General features: G+C 43.5%; 1 pseudogene across 1 annotated transcript in view; it reads left to right on the top strand.

Annotated features, from left to right (window-relative positions):
* The window catches only part of LOC144124635 (inositol hexakisphosphate kinase 3-like), a 36658-nt pseudogene that overhangs the window by 8351 nt on the left and 6555 nt on the right, over positions 1–21752 (top strand). Inside the window, exons 3-5 of the transcript XR_013313243.1 lie at positions 16580–16878; positions 17919–17989; positions 21235–21410. The product of XR_013313243.1 is annotated as an inositol hexakisphosphate kinase 3-like (transcript). The remainder of the gene's footprint in view (positions 1–16579; positions 16879–17918; positions 17990–21234; positions 21411–21752) is intronic.

The following is a 21752-nucleotide window of genomic DNA, read 5'->3' as shown; positions in this document are numbered from 1 at the left end:
TTGTGACGGAGAAGCCAAAAATTTTTTGTGAGATGGCAGCCGAAATGTTATCGCATTTATAACCTGCGCAAGTATCGAGCTTTTCCTGTCCAAGATCTCATTTTTCTGTCTTGTGCATGTTTCATGTGTTGCTGATGGTAATATAGCAATGGAAAGAAACGTGAACAATGCAGCACATACGCGCTGCACTGTTTGAATTTCTTTTCATAGCACTTTTACCTGGGTGGTATGAGATAGTCGTCCTACAGTGCATCATGGACGACTCTGGCGTCCTTTTGCTATCACCAAAGGAAAATCGCGATGAAAAGAAATGCGAACGGTGGAGCGCCTAGGCTGCTCTCTGCTTGCATTTCTTTCCGTTGCCTCTGTACATGCACTACTGGTAGCCAGTGGGAACAATTCTGTCATTGCTCGCAGAAGGAAGCGTAGGCCAACAGGAGATTGCAGAAAGGATGAAACGATGCAGCAAGGGTTCTGGAATGGATGGCTTTAAAAACACTGCAAGAAACGCCAATGCAGCTGCCTGTCACAGTCTTTCGTGCTTGTTATAGACACAAGAGCAGGCTGCTGTTGCTGTGCCAGCTGTGAGGACTTCACTTCTAGGCATGGGCCTCAAAACTTTCGGCTCCTAAAGGCCACTAGCCAGATAAGGAAAGGAGCAAGAAAGAATGGACTTCAAAGCATAAAAATTAAGTGCAAAGAAGTGAAATTGGGTAAACTTAGCTTGGAAGATCAAAGTGAACGAGTCTTAAGCTCCAGCAGGGTGAGCCACTTGCAAACGAAAAATTTCAGTTATTTTTTCTTCTATCCTTATTAAAGCTCCTAGGCCCTTCTCACAAAAAGCGCAATTATCGACATAGGCAAGGGTGATGGAACAGCGAGCAGTCGCTGTTTATTGCTGCAGGAAATCTCGCCTGGCCTGAGAAACGCGTCGCCTGGGAAGCGCTGACTCCTCGGCATGCCTCGGCAGCTGTTGCACTTGTTGCAACTGCCTGGCTGACTCATTGTTTCGGAGAAACCTGTTGTTGCCATTCTCTATAGGCACGGAGGAGCAGGCTTGTGGAGGAGCAGAATGGCTGCCCAAATCATTGTGTTCTAGCATGTATTGGAGGTCATCAGTCTCTTTAATCCCTGAGCAATGCATCCTCAGCTGCAGTGGTGTTCCTAGGCACGGAACTGCACTTGGTGTTCATTGTTTCTAGGCTAGGTTCTCTCAAACAGTTTTCTGAAACTGTTATTTATCATATTGTTTGCATGAAAGAAATTCAATTCCTACCTTGTCAAAATGTGCCCCAAGAGTATAGTGGTTCACTTCTAGTACCAAGGAACAGACAAGGATAGGGAAGAGTGGCCGGTACTAGCTGGATCACATGGTATTTTTAATTTTTTATTATCTGGTAAATGTGTCTTATGCTACTTTTTGCATTTAATCCAGAGTTTTCTTGTCACAGAGATATCACGCTGGCATTTGAGGCCCTTGGGGACTGGAGCAGCTAAATTGTCATAAATTGGAGCGTAGTTCTTTCATTGCTTTCAACGACTGTCATACATACACACGCAGCGTAAGAAAATGGTTGCATGTTTCAGCACAAGATTTCCAGTTCCATTACCTTTGAGGATATTTCTTTACAGTTTGTTGTGTTGATTAAAGTGAGCAAAGCACTATATTAGAGTCGTGGGTTATGGGTATAAAATTAAAATGACATTGTTTGTAATCGCCCAGTACAAATAAGCGCATATTTTTCTTATTGCTAAATGACTCCATTAATATAACTAATCATATTTAAACCTCCTTGAAAAGAGTTGAAAAGGTGCCATACAAATGAAGCCACAATTCACATAATTTACTGCGGTAGTTTTTTGTAGAGACATATTTTATAATCGCAATGCATATGAAATTCAACACATGTACATGTGAGCATGCACATAGAGTGCATGCTTAAAACACCTTGCATATAGCAGTGCTCCTGTACTGGCTGCTGTCATGACATGCCCCAGTTTTTCTCGGCTGCCGTCAGCGCTGCCACATGCAAGCAGCCGGAATCTTGTTCTCTGAGGTGTCATGGGCACTTCTTGCCAAAGGGGGAAAAAAAGCTTTAAAAATGAAGAAAATGTCACTTAGGCTTTATTTTGGTGCTCCACGGCTTTCTGATACTTTTTTTCGTGTGCCTCTGTCAGCTCGGAATTGAGTAGTCGCTGATTATTTAGTGAAACATGGAGTAAAATGCATGCCTTGTTGCTCTAGGGGACTGCCAGTAGTGGTGCTAGTGTTATTTCCGCTGACTAACTGGGCCAGTTTTCTTTAAACCCTTGACTTGCAATAGTTGTGGCCACCCTGTATGTGACAGATAGCAAGGTTCTTTATAATTTGTATATAAATTGACATGTTAGCCTGCAAGAGCCTGTTTTCTTTATAAAAGATTGTTGTACATTGCCATTCATCTTCGAAGTCTGGAACCTGCAAAGCTGAGTTATGTGCTTTCTAATTGGCTTTGTTTGCTTAGTGTGCAAATTTTCATTCTCAAACATATTCCTGAGCTGTAGCAAGCTTCAAGTTTAGTAAAGGAAATTTAAGCTGTAGGCCTGTTATTGCAGAGTGGAAAATATAACTTGGGGCAAACAATGTCGCTGACCTTTTCATGGCCTTTTATGCTAGTTTCTGGGACATGCCCATACTCTAATTTTGCATTGTCAATACCTTGCACTTAGTCTTTATGAAATTGGTCACTAATTCTAGAAAGGGCTATTGGCACAAAAGGGTTTTTGGCATACTTCTTTAACTGGAACTTTAACTGGAACGCCTAATGTGTGTGTGTCTCCATGTGTGCACGTTCTTTTTTTTTTTGCGTTTTCCTCTCTGTCATCTTTCTAACCCCTATCCCCCATCCCCAGTCTAGGGTAGCAAACTGGAGACTCACATCTGGTTAACCTCCCTGCATTTCCTTTTCATTCTCTCTCTCTCTTGGCATACTTCCAGCTTCCCGTTTATCTACATGCTCCCATAGGCCTTAGCTCACTATTAAACCCCGTGTCTCGCACTTCCTAACCTTAGTTGCCCTTGCACTATAAAACATCATCTTCATCAACTTCTAATGAGAACATAATGTACTGTAACATGCAATACTATGTGTTATGTAGCAATAATCCTGCTGCGCACTAACCACAAGGTACAATTGCAAAATGCTGTAATGACACAAACAGCTTTATAGAGCTCTTAGTGAACAGATTTTTCAGTATTTTTTTTTTGTGGTTGCATTTTTTCAATTTCTTGCTTGCTGAAATACTAATTTGCTGCATGTTTCTTTTTTTTTTATGTCTGTTTCCTCCAGTTACAGTTTAATTGAATGATGCCCTTTAGTCTATAAACATATTTGAGATGTCATTACGTCACCATCTGCTCTGTGTAGTTTTCTTGCTACTTGGACTGAATAGAAACACAGTTAAATCTCAAATTTTTTCTCAGCACTTGTAAGCTTTTGCTTGGTTCATAACCATCACCAGCCTGACTACGCCCACTGCAGGACAAAGACCTCTTCCATATCTCTCATTGTCCTGTGCCAACAGCGGTCACCTTATCCAGCAAACTTCTTCCTGCCACCCCATCCTACGCTTGCCTTTCCTTGGTATCCAGTTTGTTACCTTTAATGACCATCGTTTCCTTCTCATTACATGCTTAGCCCAAGCCCATTTCTTCCTGATTTTGGCTAGGATGTCATTAACCTGCTTTTGTTCTCTAACCCACTGTGCCCTCTTCCTGTCCTCTAACAGTGCACCTATCGTTTTTCTTTCCATAGCTCTCTGCGTTGTTCTCACTTAAAGTTGAACCCTTTTTGTTAGCCTCCACATTTCTGCCCCATTGGCGATATCCAACTTTCCACATGATTAAATGAATTGCCTCCTTGTATGGGGTGCTCATTTTCTGATGACAACATTTTCTTGCAACTTTTCCCTTTGTGAATGTGGGATGCGTCTGATATGTGATGGTTGTTTGTGTCTTAGGCTGCAACTTTTTCTTCATGTGGTGACAGAGTTTAAAAATATACTCCATTCGGATGAAGTTTTGAATGTCTTCTTTCCTAGGAACATATCACTTTATAATATATTCCCCATCAGTGGCATTACACTTCCACCAATAGGACAGTAGTTCCTGCATGCCACTGCAGAGTAACGAGGACAGTGGTTGTTGGTGCCAACGGGCATGCCACAGTGGCGTGACGGATCACTTCTGTGTGTCAACTGTGCTGTCGTGGGAGATGTGGTTCATTTCCTTTTAATGTGTCCATATTGTTGTGATGAGCGTCAGTCACTGAAGGAGAAGGAACAGGCCATTGGATGATGTTTCTCACCTTGTGCATCCTGAGGGTTCGCAAACTGAGTGTTGTGCAGTGGCAAAAATGCTGTTAAGTTTTCGGACGGCACTGGTTTTAAACAGCCCATTCTGTGATGTGGCATAGGCAGAGCAATGGCCGACCGGCCCATTGTGGTGCAAATCCCCCCGCCTGCACATCTCCACCACCACCACTAGCAAAATCAGTACCACCACCTTGGTGACCTTTTTCAACTTCAGCCCATGCTCTTGAGACATTTCTTCATCCAGATACACAGCCAGTGTGATGGATCAAGGTAAATGGATGAAGGAAAATATTGTGGAGCTGCAGCTTTTCCAAGCCTTTTGACTGGTGCAAGGCAAAATGTTGCTGTGGGTGCTAAATGGTTGCGTCCCTGTGTGGATGAACTCTACACAGACATGCACATAATTTCTGTGATGTCTGTACGTTGTGTGCTGAGTTGGAAGCTGTGCCATATTCCGGAAATTCAACCTGTGGAACAACACCCAAGCTAAAAAAAGATGGTGGCTATGTGTCAGACTTCTCAAGAGGGGAACCAGTATGGGATTTGTACTGAGACTGTTGTTTAGTCACTGGGTCATAGTCGTCAGCTTGTGGCTGTGTCATAGTCGTCAGCTTGTGACTTCAGTGTTGGCATCATAGGGAAAGTCGTCTGCCTGCACCTCGTATAATGTGCCAAATTTCGCTGGCACATGCATAATTGAGAGATTGTTTCATTTCGTTTGTTAGCTGGTGAGGGCCTCACGTGGCAAACACTTTCGTCAGCGCAAGTTTGTCATTGATGACGGGGTTCGCTATTGCAAGCAGAGTGTCCATCTCCCTCTGCTCAGTGTGGCGATCCTGCTCGTCAGTCCATCAAATGGTGGTGCCAACTCTGCAGTTAGTGCAGAGACAGCCTCCACTGTGGTGATTGGCTGTTGGCATGCACAGTCTGCTGTCTGTCTGTGCATGCCAGTGCAAGCTTCCTCGTTAGTGGCACTTGCTCATTGGTGGATACCGATAGGTGGCACACCTTCTGCAGTCGGGCATTGATCACAGCATGCTGTTTCAACTGTGAGTGCATGCAGTACGCCATTTCTGAGGCTGCTTTGATGGCATTGATTCCACCTAATTAAGAAAATGCAGCCAAGAGAGGAAATCTCAAAATTTTGTTCAAGGTAATGCCTTGCAATTTTTAACAAAACTTGCAGAAAGTAAAAAGTGCATTGACGAGATAAACACTAAGGTGAAAGAAAGAGAAGGCACAGAAGCTAACTTTAATCTTTCTTTATTTGCAAACCAGGAAATAAAGACCACAAATAAAGTCAGATGGAAGTTAGTGCTTGTTCGTTGTCTTTCCTGTGCCTTGGTGCTTGTGCTTTTAGTGCATTTTTGCACTTTATAAACACCTAACAGAACATTTTTTTTTTAAAATGGCATCAAAATGGTCGTTCTGTACACGTGCTGCAGCGGCAAACCAAAAAAATAGTTTAGATGAGCCCTACTCGCCTTAAAACGTGCACAGATAGAAATGATAGTTGGCTTATGATGAGCCTGGCTCGTTCAAGTCCGCCAGGGGGTTAAATGTTACAGTTCTATCAGTTATTATAAATGTTACATCCCAGAAGGCAAAACTGAATGAGCACCCCTCATATAAGCTTTTCTATTCTTGGCCTGTGTAGCACCACGTGCTACCTTAGGCAAAACCCGGTGTTGTCAGGCTCTTGCATCAGGGTCTTATGTGATTCACCTAATTTGGCCTTGAATGTACCTGTGCTGTTGGGCAGCATTCTTGAACTACAATCAGAAGGGCTGCTTGTCATGAAAGTGTGTAAACAGTGCGTGAGGCAGAAAGAACTATGGCTTGTAATCTTTTGGATCATTCTAATCTGCATGTTTTTCTGCAAACTGTTCCCGTGCTGCAGTGCTGGGACTGTACTAAGTGAAGTGAAAGTAATTGAAAGAAGCACTGTCATGTCAGGGGGAACAAGTAGCAAACATAGTCTTGGTAGTCAGAAAATGATTTGGACTTGCACAATGGGCTTAAAAATTAACATGCAAGCAACCATGGATTGATAACAGGTGGTCAGTATTCAAAAATAGGTTTATTGACTGGGAATCTAAACTAACATGAATAAATATTGGTGAGCAGAAAGTAACTGATGCAATCTTTGTTGAAAGTATGAGGTGGCCGCAATTGGCACAGGACAGGGTTAATTGGAGGGGTATGGGAGAGAGGCTCTTGTCCCACAGAGGGTGTAATTAGGCTGGTGAGGTGGCTGATGATGTTGAAAGCAAACTGGAGAAATGCAAATACTGTCTCAGGGGTGCACCTGGTGCAATATGTAATGCTACTGAATTCTGCACATAGTTGTGTTGTCGGATGTCATTGAATTTTTTATTAGACGTCTAAACAGAAATATGCAGGTCAGTGCAATAGGCTTTGTACGCTGCTATTTTTGAGTGAGCACATTGTGTCACTGGCTGTGGATAGTTGTGCAAAGCAGATGTCTCCTGTGCTGGCCATGCATGGTTCGCACCACACTTCGCATTGAAAAATGCAACACATGCCTGAAAAACTATAGCAAATCTCTGCACTGGCGTGTGCACTTTTTCCATGAATTTTACAAGGAATGTGTCAAGAATGTTCCAAGCTGCAAAGTAAATTTTTATCTGTGCAGAAAGCCATAGTCGAATATGACAGTTCAGTGTGGTGTGTACATTCGACATGACACATATTTCTGATGATGCCTACTATATTTGTGTGCACTAAAGCAAAGCAAGACTAATAGTGCGCACAGGATTATCAAACTTAGTGGTGCATGACTGCCTTCCTTTCGCTTGCCAAAGCAGGTCTCAATACACTACAGGGGGTTTTTGAATAGAACCTTCAAAACATGGTGCTTATTATTTTTTTTCAGCTGATAGAGCAGTAGGCTTACCACATCTCATTGGTAAAAGTTTTTCTATTGATGCATTTTAAAGCTCTTGCTTCTTTGTTGATTTTTGTTTATAACAGTTGGTGCCCAAAACTATGCTTCTTTATAACCATATACCTGAAATATTTGCCATGGTTATAAGAGTATTCCAAACAACACAAATATTGCATCAGAAAAAATGCTATTATTGTGTTTTGCAGTTTTGCACACTCGGGTGTTTCACTTTGATGGGGTGTGTAATGCTCGCTAAAGAAAAAAAAAAAACCGGTAAGACTGTTTCACATCTCTAAGTAGCCAGGTGGGAGTGGAGCAAATGAGCGGTTTGTTTGGATATATACGGAGGAAGCCAACAATATTTGAAATGAAACCGAGAAAAGTACAGGGGATTTATAATTTTTGTGTAGGCAAGCAAATATTTAAACATAATTTAATGAAAAGAAGATGAGGCAATATGCCACCCACTATTGTTGCACATCGTTTTGCTGTTCTACCAACATTTCGAAGAAATAATGAATATGGTTGAGAAGAAATAATACTGCGCCAATGAACAGAAAGAAAAGCAGCCCTTCAGCGCTCATGAAAAAGAAGTGGATATTGTATACTGATAGATGTAAGCGAAATGGGTTTGGGCAGGGCATGTAATGCGAAGGCAACGTAACTGCTGGTCCTTGAGAGTAATGGAATGGATTCCAAGAGAAGGCAAGCATAGCAGGGGCTGGCAGAAGGTTAGGTGGGTGGATGAGATTAACAAGTTTGCAGGCATAGGGTGGGCGCAGCTGGCAAAGGACAGGGGGTTAATTGGAGAGACATGGGAGAGGCCTTTGCCCTGCAATCGGTGTAGTCAGGTTGATGGTGCAGGTTTATGTAACTGATTCTGGTGTTAAATCTCCTAGTGGCCATTTTGTTGGGCTCAGCCTCCATTATTATTATGCTTCCTTCTTCGTCTCCGCCTACACCTACGCCCATAGTCTCCACTGCCTGCCCCGCCAAGCACCAGCCGATCTCTGCCTGTACCCTTCTAATGGATGCCACCTCATGCGCACCCTCTGCCAACGCCTGCTTAATGCCACTTTGAAGCCTTTCTTCATGCATAACTTCCTTATCTCCCGATTAACAATTACTGCGTCCTTGTCAACCTCTCCGTTCCGTCCTTGCACCTCCGGTACTATTGCACACCAGGATCTGCACTTGCTGAGCTATTGCCTTTATATCGTCAGCTCCCTGAGGTAGTCTTTCCACGACTTCTGTGGTGTCACCATTGAGAACATCATTTAGCCTCGCCGCTAGCACTACCAAATTGTGCCCTGTAGCATTCTCCGAAAGTTTGCTTTTTGTTTCAGCACCATGTCCATTGCCCTCCCTGGGAAAATCCCGACTGATACTTGCCTATCATACCCTAGGCACTCCATTATAGCTGCTTTGCACCTCCCCATCTTTGAGTCACCAGTGATAAGCAATTGGGTACTCTCTTTCTCCCTGCTAACTTTGGGTTTCTGCCTCCTGGCATCACTGACTATGACCTCATTTCTGGCATTTACCTTGTTCCCTTCCTCTCCAGCCTTCCTAGCTGTCACTTGTGAATAGCTGTCACTGGCCAAACCTGCTTGACCTATTTTCTTATCGCTGCCCATGCCAGTGGGCAGTACCATCTTTTGGTTGATAATGTAACTATTCTGGTAATAAAATATTGTGTTATTAAAAAAAATTTTCCACACCTTTCTGTGCATTTCTATGAAAAACCAAATCATGCTACCACATCTACTTTTCGAATTATTAATTTGTACTTTTTCTGTGACTCTTGGATCGCCCTGTACATAGCACTTTTGACAAAGGAATATAATTTTTCACTAATAAATGCAATCTATCCTTTCATTTCGTGGCCGTTTACAGCTATACTGTTTTATAGCTAATAGCTTTGTGTTTCAGACATGGGTGCAAATCACCCACACTTAATTACACTGCAGAGGTTATCACGACAGAAACCTCACTTCTTTTGGCACCATATTTTTAATACATGCTGCAACATATCCACGCAAGGCAGATGCTTTGCCGGCAGTTTGCGCCACATGACCCGACCCAAGCTCCCTTGTAGCAGCTAAGCACACTGGGAATGGACAGCTGACTTCGCTACCTTGGAAAGTGTGGCTGCTTTTGCTAAGAATCAACTTGCAACACGATGTTTCACCTTGTATGCAAGAGCTATCCATCTCGAGTCGTCACACCAATGTCATCATGTGGACTGGCAAGGAATAGCAGTCTGTGAAAGTATGTTCCAGCCTGGCCTTCGTTTTTTCAGTATGAAATGCATTGCAAAGGTGGTGCTTGGTCTCCAGGATACAGCAAGCAATGCACCTGGGTTATTTCAGGATGGGAAAGCTGAAAACTTTCATTGAACATACTGTTTGAAAAACATATCTTGTTGATATCCTAGACCAAAGCTTTTGTTGGTTGCTCTGTAAATTGGCATTAAATCTGCAGAGAAAGGTTCCTGCGATGGTGATATGCATTGCAGTTGAAGCCTGCAAGGACCTGTTCTTTTATGGTAGGTGCGTGAAAGTCTACATTACACAAACTTATAACAGTAGGTCAAGGTGTTTCTTTGACACATACTGCGGGCAGTTATTTTGAATGGAGATGTGTGCATGTTCAGCATTTAGCTGTGTCTGCTCTAAAAATTATCCAAACTGTAATGTTATGCTATGCAGGAGCTAAACTAAATTGGAAGTTTGCACCAGGTGGGAGGTGAAAAGAATTAAAGTACACACGTTGGGTAAATATGCAGTGCCAAACATTTACAGTAACCTGTGCCAGTCAGGAGATGCCTTCCTTGTATGTGTTTAACATGGTTGGCTGCACAGATGATTTAATGGTTTATTTTTCGTAACTTTTATGGTGAAGACAGCCCCTCTTTCCCCACCCAGTGGTCACTCATGTCGACCATTTGGGTCTTGTCTATTTAGCAGAACACCATTCCTACACCCCTGATTTGAGCTTCAATAAAGTTATATCTCTCCTTGCACAATTAACTTGGAAAAGGTAGGCAATGCTATCTTGCAGCGTTGCAGCTTTGAAAAATAGGCCTTCGTAGAAAAATTGGCACATGCAAAAGATGTGTATGCAGTCATATGTAGGAGTATTTTACCTTGTCTATGTAAGCATACTCTGTTGCATTGTGGAGACCAACAAAGGAAAAAAGTGTCAATAAGGCTCTTATTTAATGATACCAATGGGTGACACTTGTTACAATTTGGCTATAGGCTGACCATGAAGGAAATTAGCTGGTGCAGTGAAACTTTTTATTTGCTTAACATATTCTTCCCAAAAGACTACACACCTGGCACACCATGCGTGTGTACCTTCTATATCCGTTCCGAAAGATTTTCTGCATTCTATTCACTGCAAAACTGTTCCGCTGCTGTAACCGCCTTCAAATTGCCCCAAAACTGCCATCCCTTCGAAATTTCTTGCAGGCTTAGAACGAGGAAGTAGTCGGTCAGAGCAAGATCTGGTGAGTTCACAGTTCAGCCACAAAACAAAGTGAACAGTTCAGCCACAAAAACTCCAACTCTGTTAATACATCCATTATCTTGACTGCCTTGTGAGCAGATGCACTGTCTTGCCTAATGAGAAGCTCCTTTCCACAGCTTTAATATTTTTTTTCTATGCTCTCTTTGATCAAAAAGCCCTAGCAGTGATTTGCATTAACCACTGCTAGGTGGGAAAAGATAGTCGTTCATCATTGCCACTGCTTCCTGATAAAAAAAGTAGTGTGGATGTAACAACTTCCACCAGGCTTTGCTCTTGCATGCCCAGAGTGCTTCAGTCGCATAGACTGCTCTTTTATTCAAGGATTATACTGATTCAGGCACATTTCGCTGGCAGTCGCTGTTAGGGCACAAAGATCGCCACAATCTCGTAGAAAATTCTGCAGAGCCAGCTTGGACATGTCTACTCGTTGCTTTTAATAGGTGTTCAGATAGCTTGGCACCCACTTGAGAGGAACTGCCTCTGCATAACCAGCTGGTTATGATTAATAAACTAAACATGTTTCTTGAATTTCTGTATTATATAGGTGCCTGTACACGAAATTTGCTAATCTGGCAAAAGGAGATCATGACCATAGTTCACAACTTTTGAGTTGGAACTTTTGAAGGCCTGCTCTACTTTGCTGGATCTTCCATCTTAACTTTTGCAAATTTTTCTGAAAATATTTCTTTTGGAAGGAAAACCTGATCACAGCTTGGTGTTCCACACCTGAAAATTTTTTCCGTTTTGTCAGCATTGCTCTTTTGGCAATCTGAAACACTTTGAAGAATTTTGAGCTGTGGTTCTAGAAATTGGTAATTTATAACGTGAGACTGTGTTCTTAAAATGAGCTGATAAAATAATGCAGATATTCTGGCAACCTGGTCAAACCAAGGACCCTCTGCACCCCTCGTATATCTCGAGCACCTCTTGTATAGTATCTCGGGTTGGGGCACCAGTTCCCACGTGTGAACGTTTACAGATGCAGTTTGGTCTGTGCTTTCGCTCGCATGTACACATCACTGAATTCAGAATGTTTTGATGGCGATTTTTCAGCATGTTACTAGTAACTGCTTGTTGGGCCAAGGAGTGTGCACCAACCCATGTCCAAGGAGAAGTGATTTTGTTCAGTCATCCGGCATGCAAGCACTTACACCTTGCGCAAGAAAAAGCAGGGGTGCAGGGTAGCTGCAGGGTGCACAAATGGGTTGTGTTGCAGGTTTGAGGAAGCGGGTTGCGCTCATGTACAGGTATCTCCAGTAAAACAGTCGGGTTACATTTCAGTTTAAATTTCTGATAGAATTATGCGTCCGTAAGAAAACTATTTGGAATTGGGGCAAAGAGTGTGCTTTTCGCTCACACTTTTGGAGTGATGCTGATAGTGTGTCTTCTATCACACTAGAGCTACCGGTACCTCCTTGACCCTGCCTAGTGGGGCGGAGCCATTGAATTGTTGTGTCATGCCTTTGTTCCACGTGTTAGCTTGGCACTCTGCGAGCCTTTAGTTTGCTACTGCCTTGGTTCATGACGGAGTGCACAGACATCCTTTACTACTTTTGTGATTGATATTAGCTCTTCATGCTGTAGTGATCAAAAAAGAGGGAAGTGACGACAGTGTAAATGCTAACTGATAATATATTGGAAGTGTAGTATTGGTACAAACGAGATAAAGAAAAATATATTTAGATAAAGGAAAAGATATTTATGCGATTCCTCACTTTTTAAACTTTTCTTTTTGTCTTTACATTGAGCACATAGTGAGACTGTCACAGTCTCCATTGCAGTGATTATAATGAGAATGCTGGCATTGAGTGACTGAAATAGACTGTCACCCTTGGTCTCCTCATTCATATAGCAGCTTGGGACTAGGCACTTTCGTTCGTGTTTCAAGTTACTTAGAGAAAGCTTCTTATGTGAGAGCAGGAAATACTTATACTTGTAGGGTTCAGTGACAACAGCAACAGGAGGCTTGACAGAAATGTGCCCTACTACGTTGAAGAGTCTCCATGTCAGTGTGTGTAACCTTCATTTATCTTGTGAGAAGAAGGGCACCGTAGCAGTCTGCCACTTGTGCATCTACATCCAACCACTTGGTCGTGTCTCTCCTTTTTGTGTGCACAGTAATTATGCTGTGCTACCACCATGTTTATCAGCAGTGCACACTCTGCACGTCCGTCCTGGACCAACCAACATCATGAAAATTCATCAAGGGGTGGTTTGAATAGAACAATTTTCTTTGAGTGGGGTTATAAACTGTTTTATAGGTTTGGTACCAGTGGGGTCAAGCCACCTAAAATGAAAAGGAAGTCAAGCAACCTGTCCTTTGCAGCATCAATAGTACATCTTTTACCTTTCTGCAGATGCACTACATGAATCTCCGGTGCTCCTTATGCACTGATGTTCTCGCTGAGAAGAAAACAGGCCTGATTTATTGGAACTAAGTGCCGACTATTTTCAATTATTTTCTGGCAGGCTTCAAAATGTACTGAACACAGAGGGCGTTGGCATGCCTCTGTGAGCTGTGACTAGCATCATGGCCACAGGCACATGCCATCTTGATGAGTGCTTTCATGTTGCGTCAGCCCTGTGTCGCCGTCCATAGTGGTTGTGACTACATTTGACTGGCCTACACTCATGAGTGCCTTAATGGATGCCTCCACGAGTTGTACCAGAGTGCACCTCTGCTCCTGAATAAACATCTCCGTGCATACTTCAGAAGATTTGCAGTGTAAAAAACCTGTTTGCTTTTGCGCCCTATGCTGTGCCACTCCATTGGAGGGGTAAGGTTGGGGCCTTGGCACCTGGCTTTTTTTTGCATGGGAGGGGAGTGCAAGAAAGCTCTTGTGTGCCAAGTTTTTAATGCATGTTTCGGAGTGGCCAGGCTTGATCTGGAGGCTTTCCCCTGTTGGTTGCTCAGAAGCTGTTTGCATACCTTTGGAACTCTAGTGCTGTGCCAACAGAAGTTTGAATTTAAAGGGGCTCTGAAACGTCTTCCGAGGAGAGGACATCAAGTTGCTCAATCACTGCATTATGTTGTCATGAACACCTGAGCCAGATAACACACTTCTACAAGCAGCAGAGGACCCACAAACATGCGCGAAAGTTGGCGAGCCCTGCCCGGCGACATTTTCATGCTCGCACCCTCCTCCGTCGCTCGCATCTACGTATACATGTTGAGCGATGGCTATTGGTTAGATTCTTTCATACGTCAGGCAGCTACCATGGCCGCGGTCAATAAGCCGCGTAGCTCCGGCGGGTCAGGAAGCTCTCCCCCGGAGGTGGGGCCGGCGGAAGAGCACCGACCTTCCATTGTGCTAAAAGCGACGAGAGGAGAAGGAAAGGTGCGAAGACGCTGAAATTCAAATTTTGACTACAGATAACTCTGTTTCTACAATGCGCACTAAAAAATTCTTGCTCTACAATACTCGAGAAGCGGCGTGCTTTCACATCCCAGACATACCGCAACTTTAATAGAGCCCCTTTCAGAGCCCCTTTAAGGGGTGCGACCAAGGTGTGGTCGCTGCACCTCTATAATCTGTGATTAGACAAGCATAAGGCCAGTGCGTTTTCAAAGTATGCAGCCATTGTGTCTGCATCTGCAAATAAAACACAGCTGAACTGCACAAATTTAGATGCCTTGGTCTAAGACCCGATGCCTTTTTGCACATGGTCATTCGCCATGCTCTGTAGATGGTTAGGGAGAGAGCGAAAGAATAAACTTTATTGTCAGTTCAAGTCTGAGGTGCTGGATATGCATAGGAGTCTGTATGGCATCTAGTAGCAATGGACAAGGTCAGCTCTTGGCAGTGGAGCGTGCTCGGCACGGTTGTACGTACCTGTGAGCCTTGCAATTTGCATAGACGACTGCACTTCACTGTCATTTCCCTGTGCAGAGATTAGATGAATGTTGCATGTTGTGTATATTGGTTGGGTTTGGTTTATGGGGTTTGATGTCCCAAACCGACTCGGGCTATGAGGGACGCCGTAGTGGAGGGCTCTGGATAATACGACCACCTGGGGTTCTTTAACGTGCACTGACATCACACTGTAGACAAGCCTCTAGCATTCCACCTCTATCGAAATGCGACTACCGCGGCCGAGATCGAACCCACGTCTTTCAGGTCAGCATCCGAGCACCATAACCACCGAGCCACCGCTGTGGCATATTGTGCATATTATCTATTGTATTGCCTGTCTTGTTGTACATAATTTCTAATGTAGTGAACTCTCTCGGTTACACACAACAAGAAAACAAATAGCTGATGACTGATAAATGAACAGCTTAGGCTTTGTGGCATTCTTACTTCCTTCTTTGCATGATAGTAGTGCTCTTACCAAGTTTTAGCAAGCGTTTCTGCGCATCACTTCACGTCTTTTGTGCCCAAGAGGATAGATTGTGAACTATCCCAGATCACTTCAGTCATCATGTAAAGGCCCTCTTTTACCATGGCAGCGCATGGGCACTGTATGTTCTGTTGTGTTCATTACAGAGCATGTTTGTCTTCCTGAAATTTTTAGATACCGTTGTTTGTCTCACTGCTGTGCTTCAGTCTCAATTGTAGCTGGAAGCTTTTTTCTATATATATTCTTGTGCACTGTGGAAATTCCTGAGTATACACTGGAGTCTCAGTAATTTGAATTTGCTTATTTTGAACATCTGGTCTATTTGGACTGCCACTTTGGCCTTATTAACATCAGGTTTATTAGTCCCATAAATTCAAGTTGCATAATTTATATGAATTTTTAGTCTCTTCTAGCTTCCAAATTATTTATCAAAAGTCAGCTGTAATCGCTTCTTTCTTCCTTTCTCTCTCTCTTTTCTTTCTTTCTTTTTCTTTCCTTCTTTCTTTCCATTAGAAATAATGGAGGCTGAGATAACAGCTAGTATCCAGCTTGAAGGGCCCTTGACCCCTTCATACATCCCTTTACATGCAGCAGCTTGGAAAAACATGGCATACAAAGTACACTATGGCAATTTTTCAGACAAGTCTCACATCTAGATAATGATAAGTTGAATATGCAAACAATGAACATCAAATGTGCATAGGTTAGCTCTCCTGGAAGAAAATAATATGAATTTATGGAAGAGATAATGAAGAGAAAATATAGATTTTATACAGCCATACTGAAATATAGGAACACAGGAAAGCCTTAAACTCTGAAGGTTCATATTTCGGTTGTCAATGCCTATTTCATTCAGGGAGTTTAATAACCACAACAAATTATTCTTAAGCATTCGTTTGCTGTAATTTGTCCTATGTCTGATAACGTTACACATTTCTGTGCAGTGTGTACTGTAGCAGGTACTTAATGGTGCAGCACTAGGGAGACTTACCTTCATGCAGGATATATGAATGGTTTGGCATTTGTACAGAAAAGATTGCACTGCTAATATTGCTTTCAGCAGCACTTCCAATGAAGCAGATGCTTTCCTACCTTGGTTAAACTTTGTCTTGTCCACTATTAGATGGAGCATGTGCACAACGGCACTGTAAAGAAGCAAGATGCTTGGCTCTAAACAGTGTTGCTGCATTGTTACAAAATAAGAGCAGTGGACGAAAGCACAATACACACGACAAGCTCTTGTTGCTGGTCTTGTTGCCAAGGCTTGTCTTGCTGTTTCTTCTCTGTCTTTCATGTTGCTTGATTTTTCAGTTTGACACCATACCAACTCATCTCTCTCTGCTCCTTGTAGAAGTGAAATGATGCTTATATGTTACTGACCTGGAGGAGCACTGCTGCAGGCTTTGTCAACCTCCACTGGCTGGGTGGTTTTTGTGTGCACAGGGAGTGATGGTGGTGCGCATGGCTAGTGGTGGTGGCGGCCGTGGGGACACGGAAGCGGTGCTGCTGCCTTTTGCCCACCAGGTGGGCGGCCACAGCCGCATGCTGTTGCTGGACCCAAGCACCCTGTGCAAACCACTCATCCCACGGGAGCTCCATTTCTACCTGCATGTGCCGCGAGAGATGCGCCCCTTCACTCCTGCCTACAAGGGTGTCATCCAGGTGCACCATTGGCCACACCAGTGAGGAGGAGGAGGAGGATGATGAGTCGCCTGGTGCAGCAGTGGAGCCTCGCAGCTCCGGTAAGTGGCCTGGGCAGCTCCCACTGCGCAGCACGTTTGGTTGCAGGTTCACTGCCCAGCCGCTCTGCTGCAAAGTACAGAAACGCCCATCTGTTGAGCTTTTGCCACTCGTCAGGGAACCTTTGGAGATTGAGTTGAGTCCAACCCAGTCGGACAGAAATTTAAAATAAAGAGAAGACCATTTGGAACTGGCCAAAACACACTTGAAACCAATTAGACTCCGATTGCATCCACTTGGTTTGCAATTGTGCCAGTGATGTTTCTGCCAGGCCCAGTTGCTCTTCTTCAGCTCGGAAGGCTCTCTTCTGCAGCGTTCCCCATAGCCTACAGAGCTGCTTCAGAGTTTAATTATACATTAATTAGTTTTCAGAGTGGCTACCTGTTATGCACTGATTGTGTTTCAGCTGTCCGAAGGTCCACACAGTGTGGTGCTCGATGGTCTCTCGTGTCTTATGTTATTCCGTGCACCATGTCTGATCTCCGGCTACTACTGGCTACTACGGCTATTCTGGCTTCTACTGCCAACTGTGGGAACTACAGCATTTTTTTTTAACTAGCCCAGACAGAGCAAATTCTGGAAATGGCTTCACAATGCACCAATTCCCCATGGTATTGCTGCTACCCAGCAGCTGAGTATTCACTTGGGGCACTCTCTAGCATGGACACCATAGTTTCTGCCATAAAGTTCGCAGTAATGGTCATCATCTGCATCGGACTACTTCCACCTTGAGGGTTTTTACTGAACTGTGAAAACATGTTCTCGGTCTAATTTGTATTAGGAGACTCCTCTGAGCTGAAGTAGATTTCAGACAAGAGATTAATTAGCCATTCATGTTTGCATGCTTTCTTGGACCATTGTAGTTGGAAAAATTCTTGGCTTCTGCCATAGGCTTCGATCTATGATCACCACGAAATGAGCCAGTCCGTGTACTAACAAGTAAAGCATTCTGACACTAGACCAAGGCTGAGCTATCAGCAGCTTGAAGTTTGGAACAGGCTTGGCCCTCTGTGTTGTTGAAAGGACACCTCTGCTCTCTTAGGGTGCAGATCTGCAACTGCAACGAGGAGCGCCTACTACTGCGTGAGCCTGCGTCCTGGAGTGGCAGCCAGTGTATCCTTTGCTCGTTTTGCCTGTGCAGCTGCCTTATCCGCATTGCAGCATTGGGACACCACTGTTTTTCATCGGGTATCATTCTGCGACTCATGTCCTTACACTTGTGCACTGCGAGTGAGGTGGTGTTTAATGCATGGAAATTCCCACAGTTGCATGTCTCCTGAGCCATGTTGGTATCCACCAATATAATTGAGACCTGAATTTGCACAACCTAGTATTGCAGATTTTCTAATTTTGCAAACAGATTCAGTTCCCTGGCAGTCGGGTTCCTGTTCACCAAGGTTGAATGCAGGGCACAGTTTATAAAACCTGAAAAAATTCTGGAAAATAAGCAGAAGTGAAAAGGCGCCAGAGTCTGTGGAACTTTTTGAGTTCTTTTAATGTAGGTGAAAACAAAAATCAGGCGCAATTAAGTCGCAGTCAGCCCACCTTGCTAGCTAGAGAGAGGTGTGCACGTGCACCTTGTTCTTAAGGAGGCTGTTATATGGCTATAAAAAGATGGGTAGGAGCATCAGCAAAGAAACAAAGCAGTTGGCAGCACTCAGTTCCCATAAAGGCAACTCACGACTGATTTTTAAGGGCTATTTTTTCCGCCACAACAGAAGAATTAGTGCCCAAGGTCCTTGATTCCTAAGCAGTTTTGTTGTAAACGCTGTAGAACATTTTTTCAAAGTTATAAACATTCAGTGTGCGCCCTGTGTACCCTGTTAGTAATGACCTGCGGACACCTGAAGAAATGATCTCCCTTTCCTCTCTCCCCTTTCTATCTCTCCCTCCTTTCCTCTTCCCATGTGTAGGGGTAGCATACTGGGCGTCGCCTACTTAACCTCCCTGCCTTTCCGTTCATCTTTCTGTCTTTCTCTTTACTGATAATTTTTTTTATCAGTGTGTGTGTGCTTGTTTTTATGTACTTCCTAATGCTAGAAACCGTGATCAGCAAGCGTGATAGCGGTTGCGCACTGACAAAAATGGTCACCTGAAAAATAGCCTGAGCTAGCAGACAGTAATTAAACAGTTTTAGTATACCATAGCGTCTCTTTGAGCTTCCACACCAAAAGCTGTTATGCACGGTGAGATATGCCTTGTTGATGACAGTTTTAGTGGACTGTGGTTACCGCTTAAGCAGAGAAATTCAATATACTATGGGGCCATCTCTCAACGAAAGCTCAAAGCACTTCATTGGTGATTTGAAGGGAGCATTGCTTTTCATCGAAGTGCGCATTGAAGAGAGCATAATTAGGGGTCAGACCTCAGTTTTTATTAGACCTGTGCGAATACCAAAAGTTTGTGTTCAAAGCAAATTTGCATATTAAAAATTGAGTGCGAATACTGCGAAGTTAAATTACAAATGCAATTTTTCGCAAAACATGCCCAGAAAAAAAGAAAATTTATTAGAGGTGTGCGAGTATCGAATTTTTTATTGTGAAGCAAATGCGAGTCCTAAAAATTGGTTTCAAATGAAATCAAATATTTTCAAATAATTTTGAATTAGTACAGGAAGTTCGAAATAAAAAGGAATGTTTTTCCACAAAACACAGCTATGAAAAGAAACGGTGATAATGCACACAAACTTTCTTTTCACCCATCATCAGCATAATTTGCTATCCCTGTAAGACCTAAAATAAGGAGACGGGGATCATGGCAATAAACTTTACTTTTATAGGCTAATACCTAGCTTACAATTCCTTGGATGTCAGTGAAAAAAAGTTCTAATTTCATAATTTGGCGTATGTCTAGCATAACATTGAAGCTTACTGAATGCTGTCATGAGGCATAGTAATCTCCTCACTGCGGGAGCGACGTCAGTAGTTCATTAACGGCGAAGCAAGGCACTGCTGGCAAAATGCAACAAGACAGGTCGCGAAACAGACAGAACTGCAGCAACTTGAACAGCAACGTGAGCTGGACCATTCCTTCCACGCTCCCTTGCAGCACCTGAAAACGAGCGCCGGTTGTAAAATTCCGCCCAAAATGCAGTGTTCCCGATGACACGTAGTCTACCTTTGATGGAGACTGACTTAAAACATTGAGGTTAACTCCTGTGACAAGTGCAAGATACCGTCATTTGGAAATGTTGCGATGTTTTGCCGCCAGTTTAGATGAACTAGAAATTTGTAATTTCTTGACGTTTAGGAGATCCAAATAGTTCGAACAGTAAAAGTGCGGTTTGAATCGAATAGAAAATACTGTTTACAAACTATTCAAACTTTCAAATATTTGCACACCCCTAGTTTAATTTTTGCAAAAATTGGCCTAGTTTTTCCAGTGTTCGTCTCAAAACGGAGTTTTCTTTTTTTTTTGGAAAATAATATTTCTTAATGATGAATTACCATCTTTTTTTGGTGATGCATTGCAGTGTTTCCATTCGGTCAAAAGTCACTTTGAATTCGATTTCCTGGTGAGTAAAATGGTCTTTAATTACTGAAAAGGCGCATATCGCTGTGCTTGCGAAAGGAAATGCTATCACCAATAAAAAAGGTAGCAGAAGTTAAATGATAGAGCCATTATGTAAAAGCAAAAATTTCTGAAAGATTGGTTGCCATGTTATCTCTGGGAGCTGGGTTCAGCTGCTCAGTCCGCACCAGACTGCAGTTGTCCACATCTTACATCATTGAAGTCCGCAGCGGAGGTGGTGTTTGTCGGCATTGGCTGTTGGCGCCTGCTGTCGGCGCTGAAAGGGGGCGCACATTGAGGTGCGCCCATGAAGACATGCATGTTGGTTGCGGTTTGGCTAGCAGGCCATACAGGGCACTTGCTGATAGCCCTTTTTGTTTTCATTGGCCAGATTTTGAGGTATCCGCATTATTTCATGAAGGCATTTCAAGGTAAACAGTGACAAACACATGGTGCCTATTGCGTGACACGAAAAATTTAAGATTTAACTGATATTTCGAGATATACGTGTTTGTGTTAACAAGGGTATAGTGTAATGCCTTAATCTGGGCAGGGCACCTGTCCTGTAGAATTTATACAGCTAATGTGGTGACATGCAAGTCCAGCACTACACTGCAACCCTTTTAAGCCTAGTATTTATCTCATTTGCTTTGCCATGGCAGTCTCTGTTTGGTTCAAGTTGGAGACAGCCAAGCTGCTGACACTGAGTCGTGGAAGTTTCTAAAAGGAGAGTTCATTTAGCTGTTCTTAATCCCTGCCACTCTTAGCTTGCAGCTTCTTGCATGCTCAACGATCCCTCCTGTGCGTGCGTGAGTGATCCTTAACGGGTGCGGTCATATGTGGCACAGACTTGCTACTGCTGGAAAATGTGGTGTCACACTTTCGCCGGCCGTGCATTCTGGACCTCAAGATGGGTACACGGCAGCATGGTGATGACGCCTCGGAGGAAAAGCGCCACCGCCAGATGGCCAAGTGTGCTGCCAGCACTTCGGCTTCCCTGGGCATCCGCATCTGCGGTATGCAGGTGAGTTACCACATGCTTGCACACGTCCGCCCTACATGCACTATTTGCTCTGTGCTGCTGGCCGGGGGTTGTGTCTTGTCACGTGTTCCAGTCCCTTCTGGTGCAGAGTATAGCCGTCTGAGTAGACAGCTAATCGTGCAAGAAAATGCACTTGGGCATACCTTCAGTATTCATGACAGAGCTTTGTAACCAGTGGAGACTGTGCTCATTAGCTGGATTTGCAGTACTGAAGAGAGATTCAGTAAGTAAGTAGATGGTCGGACGGACAGGCTGGGCAACAACACGGAGGCATACCGCAAAATTTTTCTTCAGGTTATATTTATTTTTCGTGCGGAATTCACT

Source organism: Amblyomma americanum, chromosome 3, assembly GCF_052857255.1.
Source record: "Amblyomma americanum isolate KBUSLIRL-KWMA chromosome 3, ASM5285725v1, whole genome shotgun sequence".
NCBI lineage: Eukaryota > Metazoa > Arthropoda > Arachnida > Ixodida > Ixodidae > Amblyomma > Amblyomma americanum.
The sequence above is the reverse complement of the archived record's forward strand: the minus strand, read 5'-3'. Positions and strand labels throughout refer to the sequence as shown.